Below are 26492 nucleotides of genomic sequence, written 5' to 3' on the forward strand. Positions count from 1 at the left end.
GTGCAGGAGTTGTCTGATGTCCTCCCTCTTGTCCCCACGACTGAGGCTCAGGAACAGCGAGATCTGCAGGAACTGCCAGGAACAGAAGTCTTCAGCTGCATCTTTTTCTTCAATATAAGGTACTGTGAAAACCTGACCGAGATAACTTACCTCTGTGTGAAAGTTTGTGGAACTTTGGCAACTTACAGCCCTAGTCAGCTTGTGACCCGACATATGAACCTTTCTTCCGTGAACTGCTTCTAAGAACTGTGGCAAAGACTTTTCTGTTTTAAATACCAGAACCATGTTTTACTTATACAAGACATTAGTCAATTGACTTTGGCCTATCTATTGCATAGAATCAACTCCTCTGGTGAACTCAAACTATTTGCACTGTTTTAAAGTAACTGTAATATTTGTTTTTATCAACTTATGCCTTTTTGCTCAAACTTCAATGCTATTTTGCTCCGACTTCAAGGGAGCTCAACTGCTTAGTAATCAGTATTGTAGTATAATTTTTGTGTGATATTGGTTGCCTCCTTTAGTGAATGTTTTTTAAATGATTGTGTAATACATTAATGATTGTTTTACAAAGAAACCTTGAGAATAAGTGTCTATCTGAACACTTGCTATTGTAGACATTTGTGTAACACCCTTGCAAGCTCACATTTCCTCTTTAGATAAGCCTGGCTGCTCAGATCGCTACCAGAAACGGTGTGGTACAGACTTATACCAAAGGTTGGTTTTGCTTACACCTGTAGTCCTAGTTGTGTGTAGTGGTCCCAGAGGGTACTGCATACAAACTTTGCCTAACAGTTTTCTTCCCTGCTAAATGCTCTCTCTCATCTCTTTTTCTGCCTATGCAGTTCCCACATGTCACTCTCCCCTACACTTCTTCAGCTTCAACTTCAGCATAATCTATGACCCTTCTCACACCTTCTATACTTTCGTCTCCAAAACTGCAACAGCATCTTGCCTCAAACTCCTAAATATTGGGAATATCAGGCTGTTCAGCACTGCCAGGCTTGTCTTAACTACTCTTGTCTTTTCTAAACTGGACTACTATGCCAGCACCCTCTTTGGTCTCCCCAACTATGCTTCTTTCCTCTTGACAAGATCATTAACTTCGCTACCAGATTTCTCTTTGAACTCCATCACTTCACTCCTACATCGTTGTACCATCAACAAGCTCAATGGCCGATGATGCAAAACAAACCAGATTTAATTGCCTTCTCCTGGTTCACAAATCCATCCATTGTGAGGCACCACCATATCTATCCTCCTTTATACAACTCTACAAGCCTTCTCATTATCTTCACTCATCAACTACCTTTGTGGTTATTCACCCTCTCAGTGCTTCCTCTTGCTACTGCTTGTTCTCTCTTCTTGCTCCACTGGCATGGCATTCTCGTCCCCCAGACAACCGAGAAACAGCCCACATGGATTTGTTCAAAACCAAACTAAACTAAAAACCTACCTCCTCACCTCCGAGTTAACCTCTTAACCTACATTTCATCTGCCTTCTAGCTAACATTTTTCCATCGCTTCTAACCTGCCTCTGTCCCTCACTTTAAATCATAGGATAGTGAGTATTGCTGTGCCAAAGGATGTTTTGAAGCAAAATGGATTAGTATTATTCTGTAACCTCCCCTTGCCAACCCATCATTGTTGCAGTGAATGCCTTGATGTATATCACATCTAGTCCTATTGACAAAACAAAAGGGACACCAAATGAAGGAAACAAACAAAGTCTATGTAGGATAAAACAATTCTGTATTAGGTTGCACAAGCAAAAGTTGAAAATGACTGTTAAATGGTGGTTTCCACCCCAGACATGCAAAGTATGCAACCAGCAACAGTAGTATAAATCGAAACAGAAAAACAAAAAGTTATGTTGTTTTCATTAGAAACATAAACGAGAGAAACACACACCTTATGCATTCATGTTCTTTGATCACAAGAAATGCAAGCTTGAATCGGGTGGTGGTGTGGGATAGAAGGGGAAGCATGCAGAGAAGGAAATAGAATAATTAGCAAAAGTAAAAGGGAAACATAAACTGGTGATAGCAGCAAAAGTGGGATAGAGTCGTTCCTGTCCTAACAGAATGCTAAGAACAAATCATTAGGCTAAACACAATTTGTGCAGCTTAAGTTGGGGAGTGTCACTTTGTTACTCCCAGTTAGGGTCTGAATAAAAAATGCAAAAAACAAAATGATGGTATTTCATCCCAGGTGTAACTTCGTTTTCCGAGGTCAAAGTTTTCCCCTCACTTTCTCTGCCTCCAATGTAGCTCATCATCATGGTCAGAACCCAAGCACAGCTGGCCATACTGCCTACCTAATGTATGTTGTCTTTAATCTATGTATGTCCACTTATGTATTGTCCTCATTGAGTGTTCCATGTAATCCCCTCATCAACCAGGTCAGAAGGACCCTGAACCTCACCTCATTGTAAGACACTCATTGATTCCTGTTAAATCTTATTTTGTGTCTCTTGTACGTTATTTTGTGATCAAAAGAGCATGGTACCTCCCTACATATAAATAAATAAATACATAGTTAAACATTTGCATAGAATTTGGTAGAGAAGACAACTTTAATTGAGTACTGCAAACTGATGCAAATACACATTATATGCACTTTTTGCACTGACATTTTATTCATTTTTATTGGATTTTTTTATTTAAGGTTTTGTACATTATGAAGTTCATGTTGTCATTACATATATTTTATCAGTTTTTATATTGTATTGTTTACCTATGACTTTTATGTCAAAATCCTAATAAAGTGAACTGCACTGTTGGTACTCTATTTACTAGAACAAATAAAGATGTATTTACTCGTCATCCTAATCCTAGAGTTTAAACATTTTCTTTGAGTTTTAATTGCAAATATACTACCTTGCCATGAATGCATTTAAGTAATTCTTATGGAGGAAATTTGCAGTCTTTAATCAACATCGCAACACAAATCAAACAGGATTCATGGCTGGCATGGGCACCAACATTAATCTGTTGACTTAAAACGCTTTAAAAGCCCAATGCCATGAAATTATGCAGCAAGTTTTTTTTGCTTTCATTGATTTAAATGCTGCTTTTGATTCTGTAAGTCGTTACCTCTTATTACAAAAGCTTGTAAGAGATAACTGCCCAACAACTTTAATTGACATTATTCATTTATTACACCATGCCACTTCTGTTCAAATACGCATCACTTTAGATGGCATTCTAACAGAGAATTCCCACTCATCGTGGTCTCAAGCAAGGATGCTCGTTAGCATCGCAGTGTTTAATTATTATATCCACAATGTGAAAATTCCGTTAGGGTATGTAATCTCAGATTCTCCAAAATTGAATGGTCAACAAGTACAATCCTTGATGTATGCTGACAACCTTGTTCTAATTTCTAGAACTCAGGTCGGGCTACAACGGTTATTGAGTGCATTTGAAGAATATGTCAAACTTAATGAACTTTCCATAAATCTGACTAAATCTCAAATTGTCCAGTATTCCCCCAAACGTGCGAGGCCACTGACATACATGTGGGCCATTGGTGCAACTCCTGTTAGAGTGGTACCAAATTACTGTTATTTAGGTACCGTTTTTGATGGACAGCAAGGAGCACACATGAAGATCGAGAGAGTGGAGGCCAAGTTGACATCAGCCATCTCCCAGACACGCATTATAATGCATAAATATGGCAAGTTTTCTATTCTACCAGCTTGGCACTTCTGGACCAAAAAAATAGTCCCCATCCTTTTATATGGCCTTGAATCCTTCCCTGTGTCCGCCAAGTTTAAATTCACACAATGGGAAGCAATTTATTGACGTAGAATTCTCCACCTTCCCCGATGTACTCCAATAGCGTGGATCAGATACAAACTTGGCCTACTATCCCTCGAAGCCCAATATAGTTGGCGTATGTGTGCTCTATTTAGGAAGTGTCTGATGGCACCAAACAACAATACACTGCTTGAAACTCTCTCGCAATATCTTTTCTCAAAGAAACAATCCAAGTTCACCTTGAATTGGCTTGATAACGTATATATAACATTAGCAACAGCAGAAATCTTGATCAATTTGTTGGTACATAATCCAGATAAAGCAAAATCTAAAATCTATCAAACTGATTGGATCAAAACCTGTGAATTGTGTCGAACATATCGTGACGGCAATGATGCACGATTTCCCCCCAAAAAACTAAGTATTCTGCCCAAGAATCTCATGCGTGCTCCTTCTCCGCAGTTCCGGAGTGGAATACTCCGCTTTCGATTTAATTTGTGGCTAACACGCAATATCAAAGTAAGACGAGGAGCATGTAAACCTGACCAAAATGTATGTCGTTTCTGTCAAGATAAAACCAAGGGTGAGACTCTTGCACACCTGTTGACAGAGTGTAGAGTGTTGTTACCACAGAGACTAACAGCGTTCACCAGACATTGCCAATATTTGGGAAACATTTTGCAATGCGAATACTGGGCACCTTTACTAGATTGTAACAATCTAGCAGTTCAAATTGCAGCCGTAAACTTTTGAACTAGTCTCAACTTGGAGGGGGATAACCTTTATTAATCTCCTTGCATATGTTAAATCATCAAATCTAAATGTGCACATAGATAATCTAGAGTTTCCATCGATTTGACATACTTGGCATGTATTGTAATTTCCACTTATTGTAAATCATATTTCAATCCTTATCAATCAATCACATGAAATGGTAGAGAATGAGTTCCTCTTGTTTCTATAATGCCTTTAGAAATGTTTTTTGTTTAGTTTAGTGGTTTCTTGGCTCTTTGGTTTTTTGATCTCTTACCTCTCTTGTCTACGTTGTAACTGTTGTAGTTTGTCGTAAAACAATTGTTTGTGATTTATGCTTTAATGATTAGTGTTCTTTAATGATTTGTTTTCACATTTTTTATTACTTTGTCATATGTTTTGTAATCATTTCATTTTTGAAAGTTTGATTAAATTCAACCATATCAAATAAAAAAAATTAAAAAAAATTGCAGTCTTGTGTTGTAATCGTAGTATAGCTTGAGATGGATGTACTTTTTGAATTATAATACTAGCATATATAGTGTTTTTGGATAGCATTTGGAGTGGGAATAATTCTGAGTTATTATTGATAGCTTGAGATTGACCATGGTTGCTATTGAGTTTATTGTTGCAATAAGTACATAATAATATGAGTTCTGTTATGTTTTATCTATGTTCTGCTGTTTGGCTGACTGAGACCTCTGTGAGTGTGCATTGTCTTCAATTTTATGGTACATGCTTACTGTTTTTGTTCTTTGTTTGTAGAAACTTCTGTGACAGAATACACACTTTGTCTTTTATTTCAGCAGAGTAGTTTTAAACTTGTCATTTCTTTTGTGTATGTGTTGCAAAGAAGGGTACTGGTTAAAATGTAGGTCCTTATCTTCTGAGTAAGTTGATGTGCGAGTTAGTGTAGTTTAATTTAATGTTTGTAATTCTAGAGCTAGACATTGACCACTGCACAGTTTATACTCAAGGGTATGCATTGAGTATGGTTTGTTGCTAAGATTGTATGTGATGAAAGGTGATTTCAAATGATTCTCTTGAAATACAGCCTAAAGAATGTCTATGTAATCCTGTATGGATGCACAATAGTCATTAGATATTTTCAAGAGTTTTGGTTGTACTTTTGTCTTTTACTTTCATGTATTGTTTTAGAAATGGTCATAAACATCATCAAATATAGAGGGTGGTAAGGGGATAAAAAGGGGTAGGTAGAGGTTGCTGTAGGGTTAAACATATAGGCAAGGAGGTTGGGGGGAACCCCCCAAATAAAAAAAAAGAAATATGATGAGTTACTTGTTGGCTAATGGACATAGAACCCATAAACATGTTAATGACTGTTGGCATGCATTGCAGACTGAGCTTCCAGACCATTTGTGGACTGGATTAACTGTGTGGATATGCAGAAGATTTGGTTCCATATTGTTTTGGGTAGGTTTTAGAAATAACGTTTATTTTTTTATTTTTTATTAATTGCATAGCAATTTTTACAATGTGCATTGTTAAAAGTCTTTGTTCCAAGATCGGTCACTTAGAGTTTATTTCATCTATCTGTAATGCTCACCTGACTCCCACGGAGGCGCTGGCCTGGTTCGCGCTGCTGTGACCTCTTCTAAGGTGATGCGCAGGGTTCGGAAGACAGACTGGATCGGGCCCCCATATCTGGCTTGTTTGGGTCGCAGAAGTATCCTTCTGTAGGCGAAAATAGGGGATTAACTGTCTGCGGGGTAATGCAATAGGCCTCCCACTTTCCCCTCTCACCCTCCTCGAAACCCTTCTGTGATTCCCCATAGCGTCTCACCTTAGGGTCTGGAAGGACGAGCTCTCTATCCTGCTTCTGATACAGGGGCGCGTTGGTATCCAGTTACTTCACTGGATTTTCGGATTGGTGAGAACCAAACTTGCTTGGCTTCCAGGTAAGTTTTTTGATATGAGGTTCCCCTTGTGTCCATGCATTAATGTACTAATGCTAGTGTCTTTTTCCCCATAGGGGCCGGGGTACAGAATGCCGGGGAACAGGCACCGACCCGAGATGAGAGGTGAAATCCTTGTAGAAATCAGGTAAGTCTTTAATGAGCGTTTTTTGGTAATGTCTTTTCATTCGCTCATTAACGCTGATGTCTCTTTTTCCCCTTAGGGGCCGGGGTCCGGAAATGCCAGGATGCGGCGCGGACCCGAAATGAAGAGGGAATGAATCAACAGCTAAGTCTTAACATGGAGATTTAGCTTTCCTTATTCCCTTCTCTCTCTCACCTTTTGTTCTTGTCTTTTTCTCCCTAGGCGCTGGGGCGTGACAGCGAATCCGGATGATCGCTGCTGAACATGGAGACACCCTGTAAAGGTGAGTGGAATGCGGCGCTGCAGCGATCGATGCGATGAGCTTTTAAATAAAAGTCTTCCTTTTCAGGATTGTCGGCGAGATGTCTCCGGGATGCGGATTTAGCAGGTAAGGAATTTTCCTTCTTCTGTTCTCTTCTTCTCTTCCTTTGCAGGTGATCCAGGATGCTGGCAGGCGTGGCAGAAGTCAGGATGCAGGAGCAGACACGGTGAGCGTCCAGCTGGTAGATGCAGAACAACGCGAAGCACGTGTGGCTGTTCGGGTGGGGTTTAAATAGCCCTGGAAGAAGTTCCAGGTATGTATCCTTCCGCCAATCAGGTATGTATCCTTCCCCGACCATGCCCGGATGGTAAATTAGTCCCACAGGTAAAGTAGTTCCTTTCAGGCCTCAAGGAGGCCGGGATCCTGCAGCATGGTCTGCATCAGGTAAGTGCACCCAAGCACTCCCATAATGAGCCTGGCGCCTATGGCGCCAGGACTGATGTCTTTTATGAGCCTGGCGCCATAGGCGCCAGGACACTGTCCAAAGGGCACCTATATGGGGTTGCTGGGTCCTTCCTTGGGGACTGGATGTCCGCTTTCGGGGACGCAGGGCTTGAACCGTCTCCCCGGGAGTGGGCATCATGACAGCACTCCCCCCCAAGGCCCCTCCCAAGGTTGTTCCCTCCGGGGGTTTTGGTTTGTCTGGGAAGAGTCGGTGGAATTTCCTGACTAATCGAGGTGCATGCACATGGTCGCTGGGTTCCCACGACCTCTCCTGAGGTCCATAACCCTTCCAATCAATTAGGTATAACAGTTTTGACCTAAACATTTTTGAGTCTAAAATGTTCTTCACTTCGAATTCGGGCTCCCCATCTATTAGAATAGATTCTGGAGGTTTGAGTAATCGGGTTCCGGGTACCACTGGTTTCAGAAGTGACATGAAAAACAGGGTGAATTTGCATACTAGCTGGTAAATCAAGCTTAACAGCCACTGGGTTAATTATTGCCGTAATAGAATAAGGTCCCAGATATTTTGGGTTAAAAGTTTGAGGCCCTTTGAGTGGTAAATGTCTGGTAGCTAACCACACTTGATCCCCAATCTGATACGGAGGTGCTTCACTCCGATGTAGGTGTTTCAATATAGGTGCGGAGGTAATCTTAGCTTTTAAATCCTGAAAGGCCTGCTCGGCTTCTTCAGACCATTCAAAACGTTTATTTTTCCTCAAGAGTGCAGTAATGGGTTGTACCACGCGTGAAAATTCCGGGATAAACCTGCGATAGAAATTGGCAAAGCCGAGCATACTTTGAACCCCTTTTACAGAGCTAGGTGATGGCCATTTGAGGATGGCATCCACTTTTCTTGAGTCCATTCGGACTCCTTTGGGTGTCAGGATGAAACCTAGAAACTCGACTTCTGTGGTATGGAAAACACATTTCTCCAATTTAGCGAATAGTTTGTGTTGGCGCAGTTTTTCAAGTACTGCCCTGACGTTTTTTCTGTGATCAGATTCAGAAGAGGAGTACACCAGAATGTCATCGATATATACGACAACACAAACATCGATGAGTTCCCGAAGGACATCATTCATGAAGTATTGGAAGGCAGCCGGCGCGTTACACAATCCGAAAGGCATCACCTGGTACTCGAATAATCCGTATTTAGTACGGAAGGCAGTTTTCCATTCGTCGCCTTCTTTAACTCGTACCAGATGATAAGCCCCCCGGAGATCTAACTTGGTGTATATGCAAGCGGCCTTCACCTGGTCAAGGAGTTTAGGGATCAGAGGCAGAGGATAACGGTTTTTGACCGTTATCTGGTTCAATGCGCGGTAATCGATACAAGTTCTAAGGTCGCCTTCTTTTTTGGGCACGAAGAACAAAGCCGAGGATGCCGGGGACTTTGACGGGCGAATAAAACCATTAGCTAGGTATTGATTCAAATATTGTCTCAAATGCAGGTTCTCAGGTTCGGTAAGGGCATAAATCCTGCTACAAGGGGGTTGTGCACCGGGCACCAGATCGATTTGGCAATCGTACGATCTGTGAGGAGGTAACGTGTTGGCATGTTCCTTTTGGAAGACGTCCTGAAATTCTTGGTATTCCGGAGGTAGTTGCATGGAGGCAGAGGCTACAGATACTAGATTAATCTTCAGGTTTTCTGGGTAGCAGGTTTGTGTACAATCCGGGAAGGTTATTCTCTTAGCTCGCCAATCAATTTGAGGATTATGTGTCTCTAACCAAGGGATTCCAAGGATAACCTGAAACTGTGGAGCCTTGATTACATCAAACACAACACCCTCCCGATGGCCGTCGGGACCAATAAGAGTCACCTCAGTAGTGGAATGTGTTACCGGTCCAGAGGCAATTTCAGTTCCATCGACTGTGGTGATGACATCTTTACTGGTTTTAGGACGGAGAGGGAGGTTAATCCTAGAGACCAATTCACGATCCACATAGTTTCCAATAGCCCCACTATCGATGTATGCCTTTATTGCATGCAACCGCTTAGGCTGTTCTGGATCTACGAGAACCATTGGCACAATGAAATGCGAGGTCTGAGAGTTTGTTTTCAAGCTCGGCAAGCGGACCCCTACGCTTGTCGGGCGGAGTCGTTTCCCGAAACAGAGTCTTCATGGTTTTTATCAGCGGCTCCTACCGCCTTTCGGGGCGGTTTTGCCGGGCAATCTCATAGAAAGTGTCCAGAATTCCCACAATAAAGACATAATTTTAACTGCTGCCTCCTTTCTCGTTCCTTTTGAGTTAAGGGTCCTTTAACCCCTCCAATTTGCATAGGCTCAGAGACATCAACTCCCTTGGGATTAGCATGGGTCTTGACCAACACCCGGGTCTCAAACCTGGACCGATCTGCTTTTCTGTTTTGAAGTCTGTGATCCAATTGGACCACTAAGTCTATATACTCTGTGCATTCTTGGGGCGGATTTACAACTTGGGCCAAGACATCTTTAAGTTCTCCGCGTAGGCCTCGATAAAACAACGTGACTCTTTTATCCTCTGGCCATCTCGTTTCCACAATTAGTCTATTAAAGTTTTCAATATAGGATAGGAGGTCCTGATTGCCCTGCTGCAGGGATAGAAGTTTGTCATCCAGAGCCTGCCCCTGAGAGTGTCGAGCAAATAACCTTTCCATGCTTGCTTGAAACCCTTGAAAATCACTGAGAATCGGGTCATCTTGAGTAACCAGTGGAACTGACCAATCGGTAGCACTACCGCTGAGATATGACAATACAAAGGCTACCTTGGTCTGGTCATTAGGGAAGGCCCCAGGTCTGCATAGGAAGTGCAAACGACACTGATTCATGAATACGGCGAATCGTTTGGGGTCCCCAGCAAAGCATTCGGGTGGGGCCAGCGGCATGTTTCCAGGTAGATTAATCTGTACAGGGTTAATGGAAACCACAGGAACGGGGTTCCCTCCGGAACCGGGAAGAGGAGTTTGCCCAGCTTGACCTTGGAAAAGCTGTCTGGCCAGGTCATCAGTTCTTTCCTTTGATATTATTAATTCCCTCCTGAGGGCATTAGTCTCTTGACGAGCGGCATGTACTTCGCCCGTAATTCCCCCAGTAATTGGGCCAACTGATCAGTCTCAGAACTTTCCATAGCGCCTGGGTGGAAATGTGTAAGAAGGCTTCGCGTTCTGTAACGCTCACCTGACTCCCACGGAGGCCCTGGCCTGGTTCGCGCTGCTGTGACCTCTTCTAAGGTGATGCACAGGGTTCGGAAGACGGACTGGACCGGGCCCCCAAATCTGGCTTGTCTGGCTCGCAGAAGTATCCTTCTGTAGGCAAAAATAGGGGATTAACTGTCTGCGGGGTAATGCAATCGGCCTCCCACTTTCCCCTCTAACCCTCCTCGAAACCCTTCTGTGATTCCCCGTAGCGTCTCACCTTAGGGTCTGGAAGGACGAGCTCTCCTTCCTGCTTCTAATGCAGGGGCGCGTTGGTATCCAGTTACTTCACTGGATTTTCGGATTGGTGAGAACCAAACTTGCTTGGCTTCCAGGTAAGTTTTTTGATATGAGGTTCCCCTTGTGTCCATGCATTAATGTACTAATGCTAGTGTCTTTTTCCCCATAGGGGCCGGGGTACGGAATGCCGGGGAACAGGCACCAACCCGAGATGAGAGGTGAACTCCTTGTAGAAATCAGGTAAGTCTTTAATGAGCGTTTTTTGGTAATGTCTTTTCATTCGCTCATTAACGCTGATGTCTCTTTTTCCCCTTAGGGGCCGGGGTCCGGAAATGCCAGGATGCGGCGCGAACCGGAAATGAAGAGGGAATGAATCAACAGGTAAGTCTTAACAAGGAGATTTAGCTTTCCTTATTCCCTTCTCTCTCTCACCTTTTGTCCTTGTCTTTTTCTCCCTAGGCGCTGGGGCGTGACAGCGAATCTGGATGATCGCTGCTGAACATGGAGGCGCCCTGTAAAGGTGAGTGGAATGCGGCGCTGCAGCGATCGACGCGATGAGCTTTTAAATAAAAGTCTTCCTTTTCAGGATTGTCGGCGAGATGTCTCCGGGATGCGGATTTAGCAGGTAAGGACTTTTCCTTCTTCTGTTCTCTTCTTCTCTTCCTTTGCAGGTGATCCAGGATGCTGGCAGGTGTGGCAGAAGTCAGGATGCAGGAGCAGACACGGTGAGCGTCCAGCTGCTAGATGCAGAACAACGCGAAGCACGTGTGGCTGTTCGGGTGGGGTTTAAATAGCCTTGGAAGAAGTTCCAGGTATGTATCCTTCCTCCAATCAGGTATGTATCCTTCCCCGACCACGCCCGGATGGTAAATTAGTCCAACAGGTAAAGTAGTTCCTTTCAGGCCTCAAGGAGGCCGGGATCCTGTAGCATGGTCTGCATCAGGTAAGTGCATCCAAGCACTCCCATAATGAGCCTGGCACCTATGGCGTCAGGACTGATGTCTTTTATGAGCCTGGCGCCATAGGCGCCACGACACTGTCCAAAGAGCCCCTATATGGGGTTGCTGGGTCCTTCCTTGGGGACTGGATGTCCGCTTTCGGGGACGTAGGGCTTGAACTGGCTCCCCGGGAGCGGGCATCATGTCACTATCCCAGTGATTCTCCACTGTTTAAATCCAAATGTCTTAGAAACAGAGTGACTCCAATCACACATCTAGTGTCTTCCCCACTTGTCAGAAGTGCCCATAGTTCGTTTTCTTCTAAGGTTCAGTAGTTTGTTAATGCCCTTGCTAAGTATTTTGACCTGGCCTCCTTCACAGTACTGCACTCCAACAACAGATGTCGGCTGGTTTCCACCTTGTCTCTCTGTTTGCAAAAGAGACAGATGTCAGAATCCGATTGCTTTCTTAGGGTCCTGAATTTCCCTTGTTCTTAACTGATTTAATCGGAATGTCAGAAATAGTCTGCTCAGTTGTTTGTCAGGACATTTCTTTAGGTAACCTTTCACTGCTTGTATTTTCATTGCGGGAGTTGGAATAGTCGAGGTCAAGAGGTACCTACTAGCAGATTCCAGCGTGATGATCCAGTCCATTTCGTACAACTTCTTAGTAACTTTGTTTGGATTGTTTACTAGAAATTCTTCTGAGCAGTCCTGATCTTGCAAAAGTTGGTGGTTTGCTTCCTAGCATCCTGTTAACATCCGGTTGTAGTCAATGTCAAGCTCCTTCTTCATCAAATCCGGTGCTTTGGGTTTCTGAGTACACAGCAGTTTTCTGAACAGCAGTAACGACGATCGTGCTTTTGTAGTTGTAAGCGATCGTAGGCATAGTTCTCGCCTGATTAATACCATCCTATATTGACTTTGCCAGGCCTCGGCATGCTCTCCAAAAGTAGCTCTCCATCATTAACCAGATTGCATCAGGGAGACACGCCATTGCATCTACGCCATAAAGTAAGGACGGTACTTACTTCATCTCGAAAAGATTCAGCGCAGAGACAAGGGAAAAGCGGATGTATTTACGGTCCATTGATTTCGCTTTGGCTGTCAAAGACCTCAGCTTTGCCCAAAGTGCGTCTTGCATGGCTGTCTCTTTTTGGTGATTACACAGCATAACTCCCAAATATTTGAAGCTGAGGACCTCTTCCAGTCCCTGGCCATCTATCTTCCAGATGAAGTTTCTTCCCTTTTTCTTGACCTTGCCCATCAGCATGATTTTGGTTTTTGATTTATTTAGTTGTAAATTGTTGTTTTGCAGGTAGGACACCAGATTCTCCAGTTGGTGTTGGAGCCCTATTGGTATAAAATCCAGGAGAATAATATCATCGGCGTAGAGAAGCCTGGAGATTTTTCCCCCACTCAGTGTTTTGGCTGAAAGCATCTCACTTCTCTCTTGTTCTCTTCATAGTCAGCTATGTAGGGATTGTAATGGGAGGGGGCCAACGGGCAACCCTGCTTCATGCCTCTGTACATCCTTATTTCTTCAGATAGACCACTGTGACAGCTTACACGAACCCTCATTGAGGTCCCTTCGTGTAATGCCTGGATTGATTCCAAGACTGATGCTGGACAGTGTCAGTCCTGTAATTTGTCCCAGAGACGTTCCCTATTGACCTGGTGAAAGGCTTGGACCAGGTCAATGAAGGCCATATACACGGTCATTCCACTTTGGAGCACTGTGGACTTGATTGTATTTATTGTCAAGATGTTGACCAATGTTCCTGCGTTCTTGGTGAAACCTGATTGAAATTGGTCCACATAGTTTACTTTGCCAAGCAGGTTTCGGAAAGTTTCCAAGGCTAAGGAGGCAAATCAATGTGATGGGTCGGTATTGATTAGGGTCTTCCGGTGCCCCCCACTTAAAGATCGGGACTACGATGGCTCTAGTTCAAGATTGCAGGACCGCCTAATCAACTTGGCCCATAGTTCAGGATGTTTTTTCAACTCTAAATTGCTCAGCCCGTCGGGTCCTGGTGCGCTTGAGTTGTTAAGCTTCTTGATCATGTTCAAGATAGTTTTCTAGTTTTCTCCTCACTACAGATGTTCCATGTTGTTGTTGTTTTGGTCACTTGTGTTTGTAGAATAGGCGTTGTGGTGTCTGTTCCTGACGTAGGCCGTGAGAATAAGTTAGAGAAGTGCATCAACAATTGCGTTTCCCCTACATTGTTTTGGAATTTATCGTTCAAACTCTTTGTTGTTCCTTTTTGATAAGATTCCAGAAAATCTTTAGATTTTTTCCCGTTTAATGCATCTAACATTGTTTCTGCATCTTGCTGGTACATATTGTGTCAATGTTGAATTAGCCAGTTTCCGTACTCTTTTTTTTCTTTTTTGGCGGATTTCCACCCCTTCAAGTTTTCTTCTAATGGTGCCTGTTTTACTAATCTTTTTAGCTGTCGAATTATTTGTCATCTTTTTACCAGTCCCATTTGTGTAGATGGTTGGGTTTTGATGGTGGAGGTTTAAGCTTTACATTTTCCCTGATGTATCTTGTGAAGAGGGGGGCATAGTCCAGCCATACTTCGCAGATGGTATAGTTCCTGAGTTTTCCCACAGTTGGTCTCCTGTACTGCTCTGATATTTCTTGGCTAGCACCCTCCTTAAGCTTCAACCGCGACCCATCATGTCCTGGTACAATTTTCAGAGGTGCGTACGGTTGCGGACCCCGCAGAACAGACCATGTGGCCGTTAAGATGTTATGGTCACTATGCTCTGTTGCGGTAACTAGCGAAGCCTCCATGTGCATCAATAATTCTTTCGATAAATATATGTGATCGATGGTCTTCTGTTGGAGGGCTCTTTGCCATGTAGGAAATTTTAGGTTATTCTTTTTCCTTAACCAGTTTAGGTTATGCATGTCTGTCTGCCATAAAGGTTTCCAGTAGATTGCCTCTTACTGCGCATAAAAGATCCAAATGTCCAGGGTTGCTATCCGTTCCCACACCTGCGCAGGTTGTGTTAAAGTCACCGTTTATTATGGCATGATGCCATTGATGATCTGCGGCTGTGTTATCCCAAATTTTTGCGATCCTGTTGAGAAAGTCTTTGTTTGAGGTTACTACCGGATTCCAACATCTGTTAATTACAAGGAGTTTCTCCTTCACTTTCTTTCCCAGATTCCCCTCAAGGCGGGATCAGTTTAAAATGGCCACTTGTATCAGATGTGATGAGTGGGTTACTTCTTGGAGATCTAGACCACAGCCTGCTTGTATCACCATTAGCAGGCTGGCTGATGGACAACCTCTCTGGCCTTTTTGTGCTTCAGTGAAAACCAGTGCATATCCATCCAACTGCAGTTTCTCGGTCATCCACGTTTCCTGCAGGCATAATAGATCAAATGTCCCCAAGATGACATCACTTTTAGACAATAGGTGGTGGAAACTTCTGGTATTCCAGCATCCCATGGTGAGGGATGACCGAGGTATTGTGTGCCTAGGAAGGATAGCTACACCATCAAGAGGATCTTGTTTGACTGTCCTCACGAGTGATGGCTAGTTCTTGTAGTCTGGTGAGCTTCCTCACTTTGTCCACATCCAGTTTTTTGGCGACTTTGTCGACCTCGTTCCACTGCTCCTTTCAGGCATCCGGAGCTCCTTATCATGCCTGGGTATTAATGTCCATCCAGTTCGTGTCTTTAACCGTGGTCGTTCCGGTCTGCGATTTTCGTCTCTCTTTGAGTCTGGGAATATTTCAACGATCTCTGTCTCCACTCGCCGTCTATGCTCTTTTTCATGATGACGATGGGTAGATGGATTTTCATGTCATGACCGGGGCATTTCTGAGTCACTTTCGCTTGTTGCTGGATCCTCATGTTGGATTTCTTTTCTGTGTTTTCGAGTGACCCTTTCCTCTACACCGTTCCGTTCTTTTGAGAGGGTGTGCTGTTCTTCTGCTTTTTGGGTTCGGTTAGTTGTCCTGTACGTAGGTTTTCCCTGGATTGGTTGAAGTTCTGTCAGGGCGAACCCCAGAACCCATAAGTTCTCTTCCTCTTCTGTTAGTAGATGTTTAATTACTTTTGACGAGATGTGGAGTAAGGAAAAGTCTTTCCTCCCTGACCCACACGGTTCCACCATCCAATAGTCAGCGTTTTGAATTTGTCTAAGCCCAGGGATTTTACTAAAGATGTTAAGTATTGACGTCCTGTTCAAAGTTAGATCATTGTCTCTTTCCTGCCTTCTTTGTAGTTTAAAGATGCAGGCGCTGTTGATTTCTTTACTTAAAATGTCCCGTTTTCCTGCTTCTCTGTGGGCAAATGAAGTGTGATCGAATTTCCTTTCTTCGCCCCACTTAGATGTTACTTTTCCCCTTCTGCGGGTTGACTTTGTGTTTGCTTCCTTGTTCTTTCTGGCCTTTTCGGCAGACAGTAGCCGGTGTCTGTTGAATTTCTCTTTGTCTTCTCTGTCGAGGTGTTTACTTAAGTTGTTTCCTTGGTTTTTTGTTACTGACCTCAGGGTATCCCTACTACTTGCCCCCCTTTTTTCTGTATCCCTCAACTGCTTAGAGGGATCGGGGGAGTTTGTAGCTTCTGACGCCATGCTGGTACTCCTTGGAGTAGTTGTAGGGTCGTGTAGTCGTATCTTTTTGGCTGGCTCCAGCCAGTTGTTTGTTGCATCTAGGCTTCCCGATTTCCTTTTTAAACTCGGGACTGTGTTAATCTCCAAGTCGGTCTGTTCAATGGTGTAAGTGCTCCAGTCCGAGTGTCCACTCATCGAGTTTTATATAACGGGTGTTTGTACTATTGGGTTTATGACTTCCCCTTCCTTTGTTTTCAGGAAGACGTGTTTTTACGTTATCTTTCCCCTTTTGTGATCGGACATTTTCTTTCTTTGTTTCTTTGTTGTATTCCTCTTTATGAGGCACCCGTCCCGCCTTGTCCGCTTTCTTCGCTGATCTTGTTATCTCTTTCTGCGGTCGGTTGTCGGAAGGTTTTTCAGTGAACACTCTTGCCTGCTTCAATATGCCAAATGAAAAACTTGGGTTGACTTCCCCTTCTTTTCCTTTTGTTTTCTGCTTGAGTTCCTTGGCTGGGACAGAAAGGGTTTTTTCCAAGTCCAGGTTGTTTGTATTAATGCTTAACTCTCTCTTCTGGAGTTTTGAGCTAGCCTTGTCTGCCTCGATTATGGCAATAATCTCTGTCATTCAATCCAAGTTTTCTTGTTGTGGGATGGTAGATGGATTTTGGCCGTGAGCTTTCTTCTCACATGTGTTGTTTCGGGTGAGCTCCAGAGTCTCTTCACTTTCTATCACGGGTTGGGTGGGAATGAGGAACCTCTGCTTCCCTAGATGTTCAATCATTTCCCTTTTTGCATGTTCCCAGTCTGCCTGGATTTGTTGCCTAAGTGAATCGTTTAGCGTCTGCCTGTTTCATTCCCCAGCCATAATGAACCCTTCCAAGAGATTCAGTTTCGAATTCATTGAGGCGATCAGGGCATTTGGTCTCTCAAGGTGTCATTGAGGGACTAGTACTGTTTGTTGAATGGCGTAAAGGCAATGGTTATTGTTGACATTAAGGGCATCAGGTCATGCTTTTTCTGTGAAGAGTCTTTTGGTTCTTGGTGATATAGTTCACTTAGGTGTGTAGATGGAATAGGTGTAGTAGGTGAGAGATATTGTGTACGGACTGGTGTCGACTTGATCCTACTTCTTGACTTTGGAGTTGGGTCGGGAGATCTTAAGACCTCCACTTTGGTACCCACTGATATTTTTTTTGCTTGGATTTTTTTCACTTTCATAGAGTTTGGTAGCCTGGGTAACACTCTTCACGTTTATATGGGGCCTAGTCCACTCGAAGTTTGTTTCCCAGTCCCCCAATTTTGATTTTGTACTGAGGCCATTTTCTCTGTGTTTGCTTCTCTCACTTCAAGGGGTAGAGCTGTAGACAGAATATTTTGCTGCGTTGTGCCCAGATTCTGGTCGTTTTTTGAAGCGGAGGCTGATGTTTTCCTGAAGTGCCATCTGAGAGAGGAGATGAATGTGTCAGGATGGTTGTTAGGTGTTTGAAGTGACTGGATTGCCTTGTTTGCATCTACGCTGGCAGGGTTTCTGTCCTCCATCAGGAGAACACTCTCCAGCATGTCCCCATCTGATATTTCCACTAAGTGGACGTCCAAGAGACTAACGCGCTTCGTAAAAAAATGTTTCGACTGAGTCTGCCTTGGTTGTGTGTTGCGCCAAAGATTTAGGACCCTTTTTATTTTGTTGATGTTTTGGGGTTTGTTTCTTCCCATGGAGGGTCTGCTTAGCTTGCCCACCGTGAACTGACTCCCTTTTGAGAAGGTCATGTGTTTCCTTTTCATTGTATGGGGTGGGTCTTTATTTTTGCGATGTGGTATGGCGGTTTCCTGGTTTGTTCTTACAGGTGTCTCTGCTCTTGCTATGGCACATACTTGCAGATCTTTCTCTTCTGCATTAAACGATATTATTTTGTTATTTACGTTTGCGTTAGCATTGGCACATCCACCCTGTTCCGATTGTGAAGATGGGGATTTTCGAGGCATCTCCTCGGTTGCTCCCTTTGTGAGGTCGTCTGTAAACGGTGGCTTGGGATCGGATAGGTCAGATGTTTGTTTTTCTCTGACTATCATGGAGTCACTTGTGGGGCTTCTCCCTTTCTCGATGCCTGTTATCAGCACCGTTTCTGTACTAGAGTGAGGCGCAGCCTGCTTGCCCGCGGAAATGTCCAGGGTCTTCCCTGCCTTTATGCAAGGTTCAGGTGTTACACTGTTTGTCCTCGGGCAGTGCAGGGCCTCTGTGGTGGACTCCATGCGCTGAAGGCTGGGTGACTTCCCCACCCCTATCCCAGCCAAGCCAGGCTGGGGTCCGCCTCCCCCCTCCACCGGCCCCAGATCATCTCCACCCGCTTCCCTGTTCAACGCCTAAAGGGGGCTGACCTGAAGCACGTCCGTGCCCGTGGGAGACAGCTCCTCTCTGTGCACCAGCAATCGAACATCGAGGTTCACTCTCCGTGCTTCAAACGCCCCCTGGATTGTTGCCATGCGCATGCTGTGAGGTCCATCAGCCCCCTCCGTCTGGGACCGCGCTCCTGACAGCTGTCAACTTGGCGGCAAAAAGTTTGGCCGCACGAATCTTCAGGTTAGTTTTGAATATTTTTGTTGGGTCTTTTGAGGGTGTAAAGTATGTTTTGTTGAGATCCTGACTTTAGGGCTTTTTCGCGAAAGGGGGAGGTCGGGTTGCACTGTGGAGAGGGGGGTAGCATGAGTCTCTTACTGGTGTCATCAAGCGGCGCTGGTAGCCCTTGCCGGAAGTCTTGTATTTCCGACAGCGATGTTGTGGTATCATGTCTGCATCAGCGCTGCTCTATTAATGGTGGGGGTGTGGTCTAAGCTCCATAATCTCTTTAGTGTCAATACATTGTTTGGCGATAGTTTGCTGTATGCTACATGTGGGTTGTCCTCCTGTGCAGAGGATTCTTGAGCTGAACCTGCTTCAGTTGGTAAAAATGGGCCCTCTCCGTCTGATTTCGGGTCCAGCACCACCACCTCTGGATCACAATGCTCCGCCTATCCCATGCAAGTCACCATTATGGTTCTTTGCACAGTTTGTTCTGGTAGAGGAGCGGGACTTCACTGGCCTCACTGGCCTTCCCCGCCTGCCACAGTCTTCCAATATCTACAATCACTCTGTGACTGCACTCCGCGGCCTGCTCCGCGGCTGCCTAGTGGTTTTGAGAGGTAACTGGAACCGCCTCTTTGATAAAACTCAAAGACAGACTCTCCAAGGTAGTGGTCTGCCAATGACTGCAAGCACTCTGTGACTGCACTCCGGGGCCTGCTCCGTGTGCGCTTAGGGGTTTTGAGAGATAACTGGAACTGTCTGTTTGATAAAACCCAAAGACAGACTCTCCAAAGTAGTGGTCTGCCAATGTCTGCAAGCACTCTGTGACTGCACACCGCGGCCTGCTCAGCGGCTGCCTAAGGGTTTTGAGAGGTAACTGGAACCACCTCTTTGATAAAACCCAACGACAGACTCTTCAAGGTAGGTGTCTGCCAATGTCTGCAAGCACTCTGCGACTGCACTCCGTGGCCGGCTCCGTGGTCACCTTGGGCTTTTGAGAGGTAACTGGAACCACCTCTTTGATAACACCGAAAGACTGACTCTGCAAGGTAGTGGTCTGCCAATGTCTGCAAGCACTCTGCGACTACACTCCAAAGAATAGCTTCTTCTACTATATCATAGCTTCTACCATTTGTATCATTTTCCTTGTCCTCAGTTGTAGGCTATTATTGAAGTACGGTACACTGCTGGTAGTGTCACACCACTCGCTGTCATGGAAGTTGCAAAAGCTATCTACAATGACATTGCAAACATTTCCTTGCTTTTGTTTTCTAGTTTTTTAACTAACTTTGTTAAAGGTTCCATTTTGTTTAAAACTAGTATAAAAAGTTTCTTTTTAGTTAAAATGTGCTGTCATTTATTGCACCTTAGGTCACTTTTCTTGATAATTGACAAGTAAGGGAAGTGACTTGTCAGCATTTTATATGAGATTGGTGAGCATTCTAAAACAGCACAGTTTTTTGTAAAATTGATTTTTTGGAATATTATATTAGTACTCAACACAGGGAGTTCCTTCCCTCCCCAATCTAGGAGTCACACAATGAATGGTTTTATGTCAGTTCATTATTCAGCCCTATTTCTGATGCATATCAAACCCCATGGGTCCATCCCGTTGAGCTATCAATGAACCAAGAAACACGCTGGTGTACAGGAAATATATTTGTATTAATGTGGATGATATGTAACAGAAAATTGCATTAAAATGTCACACACCACTTTATCCATGGCTCAACACAATAACATTTTATCTGCATCAATAACTCACACAATTTGTTAGTGAAAACTCAAATCACAATATTTTACTTTTTACGAATTTCCAAATAAAGATCATCAACACTGGACCCTGAATAAATTCACTTTACATTTGCAATGCTGTACAATTTTGGTTTTGCTGCGCACTGAAAAGGCTAGCAGTTAATAAACACAGGGCGATTAAGCAGTGGCTTATTCAGACCCCCTCCACCCTTACTTTTGGTCTGTGTTGGGGAAGTTTGATATAAAAATTGGGGTGGTTTAAGAATTGGACATTTCAGACAACCTTCCATTTAAAGGCCTGTGTTGTGGAAACTGGCTGGTAAAAATTGGGATGATTTGAGAATTTGGAATTTCAGGCCCCTCCTTCACTTAAAGGGCTGATGTTGTGGAAGCTGAAAATAATAAAATTGGAATGTTTTGTGAATTTGATATTTTCAGCCGACCTCTACTTAAAAGCTTGTGTTAGGATAAATTGGACAAAACAAATTGGGATGATTTGAGAATTTTGGATTTCAAACCCCCCCCTTCACTTAAAGGTTTGTGTTGGAGGAGCTGTACAGAATGAGTGCCCAATTAAATTACAAACTATAGTTTTCAGCTCACACTGGTATCGTTTTGTTAATTTAAAATTTTAACAAAAATCACTGTGTGGGGTTTTGCCAAGGGGAATTCATTTAATTAATAGTTAAATAGGCTAAGGATCTGCACAGTTTTGTCCACCCCCCCCGTCCAACTATAACGGGAAAGGATTCAGGGCCAGCAGATTCTCCCACCTTTTGTTTGCAAAGGGTTAAAGTCTACCTACATAAGAAACCTCTTTTTAAAGTTCCTTAAAGCCAGCTGCATGTCAGGACCATCTCGAAGGACAGGGCATGGGTCTGGTCACTCCACTCTCAAGGATGGTTCCCAGCTCAGCACCGTAGGACCAAGTAAGCGTTTAGGCCTTCCCAACAAGACAACTCCACCAAGATGCAATCTCCACCAAATCTCCGTATCCATGTGGCTGCATTAGCAGCTCACTTGATGGTAATTTTAGCAGCTCTTTTGAAGGTAATTTTAGCAGCTCTTCTCCTTTCCTCATAGTGCATACACTGTATATACCAGTGATGAGACCATCAGGTTGGGCCATACAAAATTGGGTCGTTCCCTGCAAGAGTTCTCACAGTGAGAATTTGACGGTTACCAGTCTCATATCTCCCAAATCCAGTCTCTCTCTATGGATTGGTATGCAATTCTGGAACAGACATAGGGCAACTTCCCTTTGAAATCCCCTTTTGTTCCTATGCCAGTTTTATTTTGAAAAAACATTGTTTTTACTAGTAACTGGCTTAATGTATGTATATTCAGCATCAGCTACGCATGGGGAATTTAATAAAATGACAGCTATTTCTGCATTATGTTGCATGGCCGTGTGGCAATTTTCTATCATTTACACAAAAAGCATAATCATTAAGAAGATGCAATTTATTCCCCACATACCTAATTTTGCCCTCCACAAGTTTGCCAACTCTCAAATTCAAACATGTTCAGAGCAGCCAGTAAAACCTTTTAGCTGGTCATTACAATTCCCTAGGTTACCGGTAGATTCATTTTCTTTCAACAAAATCGCCTGGAAATTATCTAAAAAATGACACATCAATCAATGAAGTACGATTTATGGTTGCTGAGAAAAATAACTAAATGATACTAGTCCTTTACAATTAATAGGAAATCTTCAGGTTTCCCCAGCACCATTTGCATCTCTTTGTTGTTTGAAGCGTAGTGTACAGATCGTAAATGGCAGAGGCATTTGCTACACAGAGATTCCCCTACTGCAGACATCTGGCATCCTGTCCTCTTATTTGAAGGAGACCACCTTCTGATCTGAAAAGCTTCTATTTTACTGTATTTTTCAGAGTTCAGCCTTGATTGCACCCCCTGATTTCACACAGCCAACCTACATTCTGTTAATGAACCAGCTAGGCCATCTGTCCTGCACAGAAATGAGCTTTCAGAGACTCCAAGTCTGGGGGACACTTAATTTTCCAAACCTATCATACAAGCCACACTTGTAAACAGCTTGGATGCAAGACAGGCTTTGCGTTGGGGAGTCCTTTCTGAATTCTGCTTCGGGCCTAACATACATTTTCATGTGACCCATGGAAACAAAGTGGCCTTTTATTTTCAAATGTTGCCGGTATTTTGTATATGAAGCATAACATACCATACATTGTGTTTATTTATTTATTTATTTGTTTATTGTATTTGTTGCTAGCGCCCAGACCCGGAGGTATCACAGCGCCAGGAGAGTGGTACATAGTTGATTACAGAAGGTGGTAGGAAACAGTGAGATCATTACTTTTACAATGTCAGGTTCCTCGTAGAAACATCAGCAGTAGAGTTCCATATACTTGATGAATAGTGCAATTTCTTACGAAAGAGTGGGTAAGTAGGTTCAACTTGGATGAGCTCAGGGAGGGCGTTCATAGGGGGGAGCAATAGAGGTGAAGCAGGAGCCCTTGCTCTCTCTCTGGCAAATCTAGGTGTGAACAAGGCCGATATGGTGGAGGAATGGAGATTACAAGTATTGTGTTCCGTGGTGATATGGCGCATGAAGTAGGGAAGGCTGTGTTGTGTAGGCAGTGGTAGGTGATATTAAATAGTCTGAATTCGTTACATGCTTTGATGGGAGCCAATGTGCCTCCCTCTGATTTGTGAAATGTGACCCAAGCGTTTGAGACCCCAAACTGCTCAGAGTGCATTATTTTGGAGCAGCTGGAGTTTGTTGATGTTTTTGGTTGAGATTCCTGCTAGGATGGCATTGAAATTGTCCAGTTTGCTGCCTATGATGGCCTTGTAAACGCACACTAAGGGACTCATTATGGAGTTAAAAATGGAGTAATTACCGGCATGGTGGTAATAGCGCGTCTGTGCACCCTTGACACCGCTAATAGTGGCAGATTACGAGTGCGTGAGCATGTGCGAACTCCCATGCCGGTAATGGCCGCAGCGCCATGCCTGTAAAGGCCCTCCAACCCCCTGATAGCACTATCACGAGACCCGCTGATACCGCCTCCGCCAAGGAGCAACCCCTTAATGACAACCTGGTAATACCACCATGCAAATACCGGGCTCGTAATACCGGACCCGGAAATAATTCATCACGTCGGAACGGAAAAATGCGCGGCAGGCATCTTAAAAAACACAATCCATTGCAATCCTCTCGATCCAGCAATGTAACAGAGTGGAGAGCAGTGCCAAACCATTCAGCATGTCCAAGGCAACCCGCAGGACCACCGCTCGCCTGCGCAAGAAGTGCTTCTCCGATGAGGAGCTCAACATGCTGGCTGATACTCTTGCAGCCCATGCAGATGAGGTGTTCCCAAACAATCTCAAAAGGAAAGTACAAAAAAAGGAAATATGGAAGGAGGTTGCGCGTAAGGTGACAGCGGTTGGCACCACCCCCCGCATGGTCAAAGACTGTAAGAAGAGATAGGATGACCTACATCTCCGGGTGCGTAACATCTTGGCATCCAATCGCAGGGAGGCCATGGCCACAAGCGGGAGTGCCCACTCTCCTGTAAAACTGATGCGATGGGAAGAGACCTGCAGCACCACCCTGAATATGGAGTCCATTGAGGGTTTTTGTGAAATGGAGACGGGTGCAGCAACATCGGGAGATGGAGGTGAGTGACCCCGCAAACCCCAGTAGGCCAAAACATGACGTAGTTCAACAGATATGAAAGTGAGCCAAGCCAATGCATGGGCCATCATACACACATATACAGATCCAGGTCCAGATGGAGGCCCAAACCCTGGCACAATGAAATGCATGCTGCTTGCCAATCCCATTACCAACAAACACCCAACACACAGGGATCATTCTTATGTCACACATCACACAAACCGCAATACAAGGGCATGCCACCTGGTTCACATCAGTTCCGAATGGAAAGGCCACTTCCTATGCCAACATGCCCCCCCCCCATTGAAAGTACCCTGTGAGACACACCTATAAGAATTCAATGCATGAGAAATGAAATACTGTACAGCACCAACTCATGCATCTTGCATGAAACACCATCACTGATGCCCTGCATCTCTTGCTCCCCACAGGCACTGATGCTGAAAGTGAAGGGCATGGCCCTGCACCAAGGGGTCCAACACAGTCCAAGTCATCCAGGGCCAGACCAGAAGACACTGGGCCTTCCACCTCCGGGGCAGCACCGCGTGCCAGAGGGAAACCCAGGGCATCAGTGCAAGCCAGGCTGGCTGAGGAGGCAGCCCACTGGACTGCAAATACAGAGTCGGCAAAAACAGCAGAGGGAGAGGCTGATAGTAAGCAGTCCGCTGCCACCAGTTCCATAGGCGGGGCAGCAGCCACAGCCCCCCCCCAGCGTTGTGGATGTGCACGCGGAGCAATATGAGGACATTGATGGCACCATCCATGTCGAATGTCCCCATACACCGAGCCCCTAGTCCACCCCACCACCACTCCACACAGGGCACACCATCAAGCGCCATGCATGAACCACCGGTTCTACTGCGGATTCCGCATCTGTCCAGCTCCTCAGAATCCAGCCTTGCAACGGTCCACCCAGCCACAGCACCGTCCACCTCCACAGCCCACACTGACATGGAGGCATGCCTGTCGAGGGTAGAGTCCCAGAAGGACTCAATGATTGAACTGGTGCACCAGTATGTGGCCAAGGGAGAGCAAACACACCGTGAAATACGGGAGGTGAATGCTGCTACCATTACAGCCATCAATTCGAGTGCAATACTCATTTGTGACAGTTTGGGGGCCGTGACACAGATCCTTAGCTGGATGCTGGAACAAATGCTGCAGCAACAACCTGCTGTGCCGAATCCATCCACCTCCACCCCATCGACCACACCTGTGAGCTCGACTCCCTCAAGCCCTGTACAGATGATGAGGCGCAGTGCAAGGCACACAGAAATGCCTCCCCCAGACACGAAAAGAGGCCAGAAATAGCCGGTCCAACCACATCATGTGTGTGACGACAATGGGTGAGGGGGGAGGTGGTGTTGGTGGCGTTTAGGGGGTTATGGTGGTTTTTGGGGGTGGGTATGAGGTGTTTGAGGGTGTGCATGGGGTGTTTGGGAGTGGGTATGGGGTGTTTGGGGATGGGCATGGGGTGTTTGGGCGTGGGTATGGGGTGTTTGGGTGTTTTGGGGGGAGGAGAGGGCATGTGAGTGGTGGAGGGGGGAAACACTCTATTGTTATTATTCCTAATACACCAGCTGTATTCAAAATCATTTCATGACTGGAAATTGTTTATTTTGTATGTGTTTATTCTATTCATGACAGCGCACAGTGCCCAACTCCCCACACACCCCGTGAGCATGTCCACATGGTCCCAGTGCTCAGTGTAGTACTAACACATAGTCATCTATGTCCCTGTGGTTCAGAAGTAATGATCAATCACCGATTGGCATATAGCACGGCCATCTTGTGCATCACAAACTGCCAGTGGTGCTGCTTCTCCTCCATCATCATCCTCATCATCCTCACCCGGAGCATGCATGTCAATGTCTGGTGGCAGTGGTACGTTTCTCTGAATGCACATGTTGTGCAGCATGACACAGACCATGGTGATCTTTGCCACCTTCTCAGGCCCATGAAGGAGTGCTCCACCAGACCTGCTTAGGCAGCGGAACCGTGCCTTCAACAGGCCAAGGGTCTGCTCAATCACAACACATGTACGGGTATGAACCCGATTGTACTCCTCTTCGTGCCTGTTCTGTGGGTTCCGCACAGGGGTAAGTAGCCACGACTTCAAGGGATAGCCACCATCACCTGCATGAGAGCACAAATAGGTATGTGTGAATCAATATCTAACCTGACACCTATAGGATTCAGGGCCATGGCTGCAGCTATTTGGTGTTGACATGCAAATGTCC

Source organism: Ambystoma mexicanum, chromosome 6q (genome assembly GCF_040938575.1).
Source record: "Ambystoma mexicanum isolate Mex_15411 chromosome 6q, UKY_AmexF1_1, whole genome shotgun sequence".
Classification (NCBI taxonomy): domain Eukaryota; kingdom Metazoa; phylum Chordata; class Amphibia; order Caudata; family Ambystomatidae; genus Ambystoma; species Ambystoma mexicanum.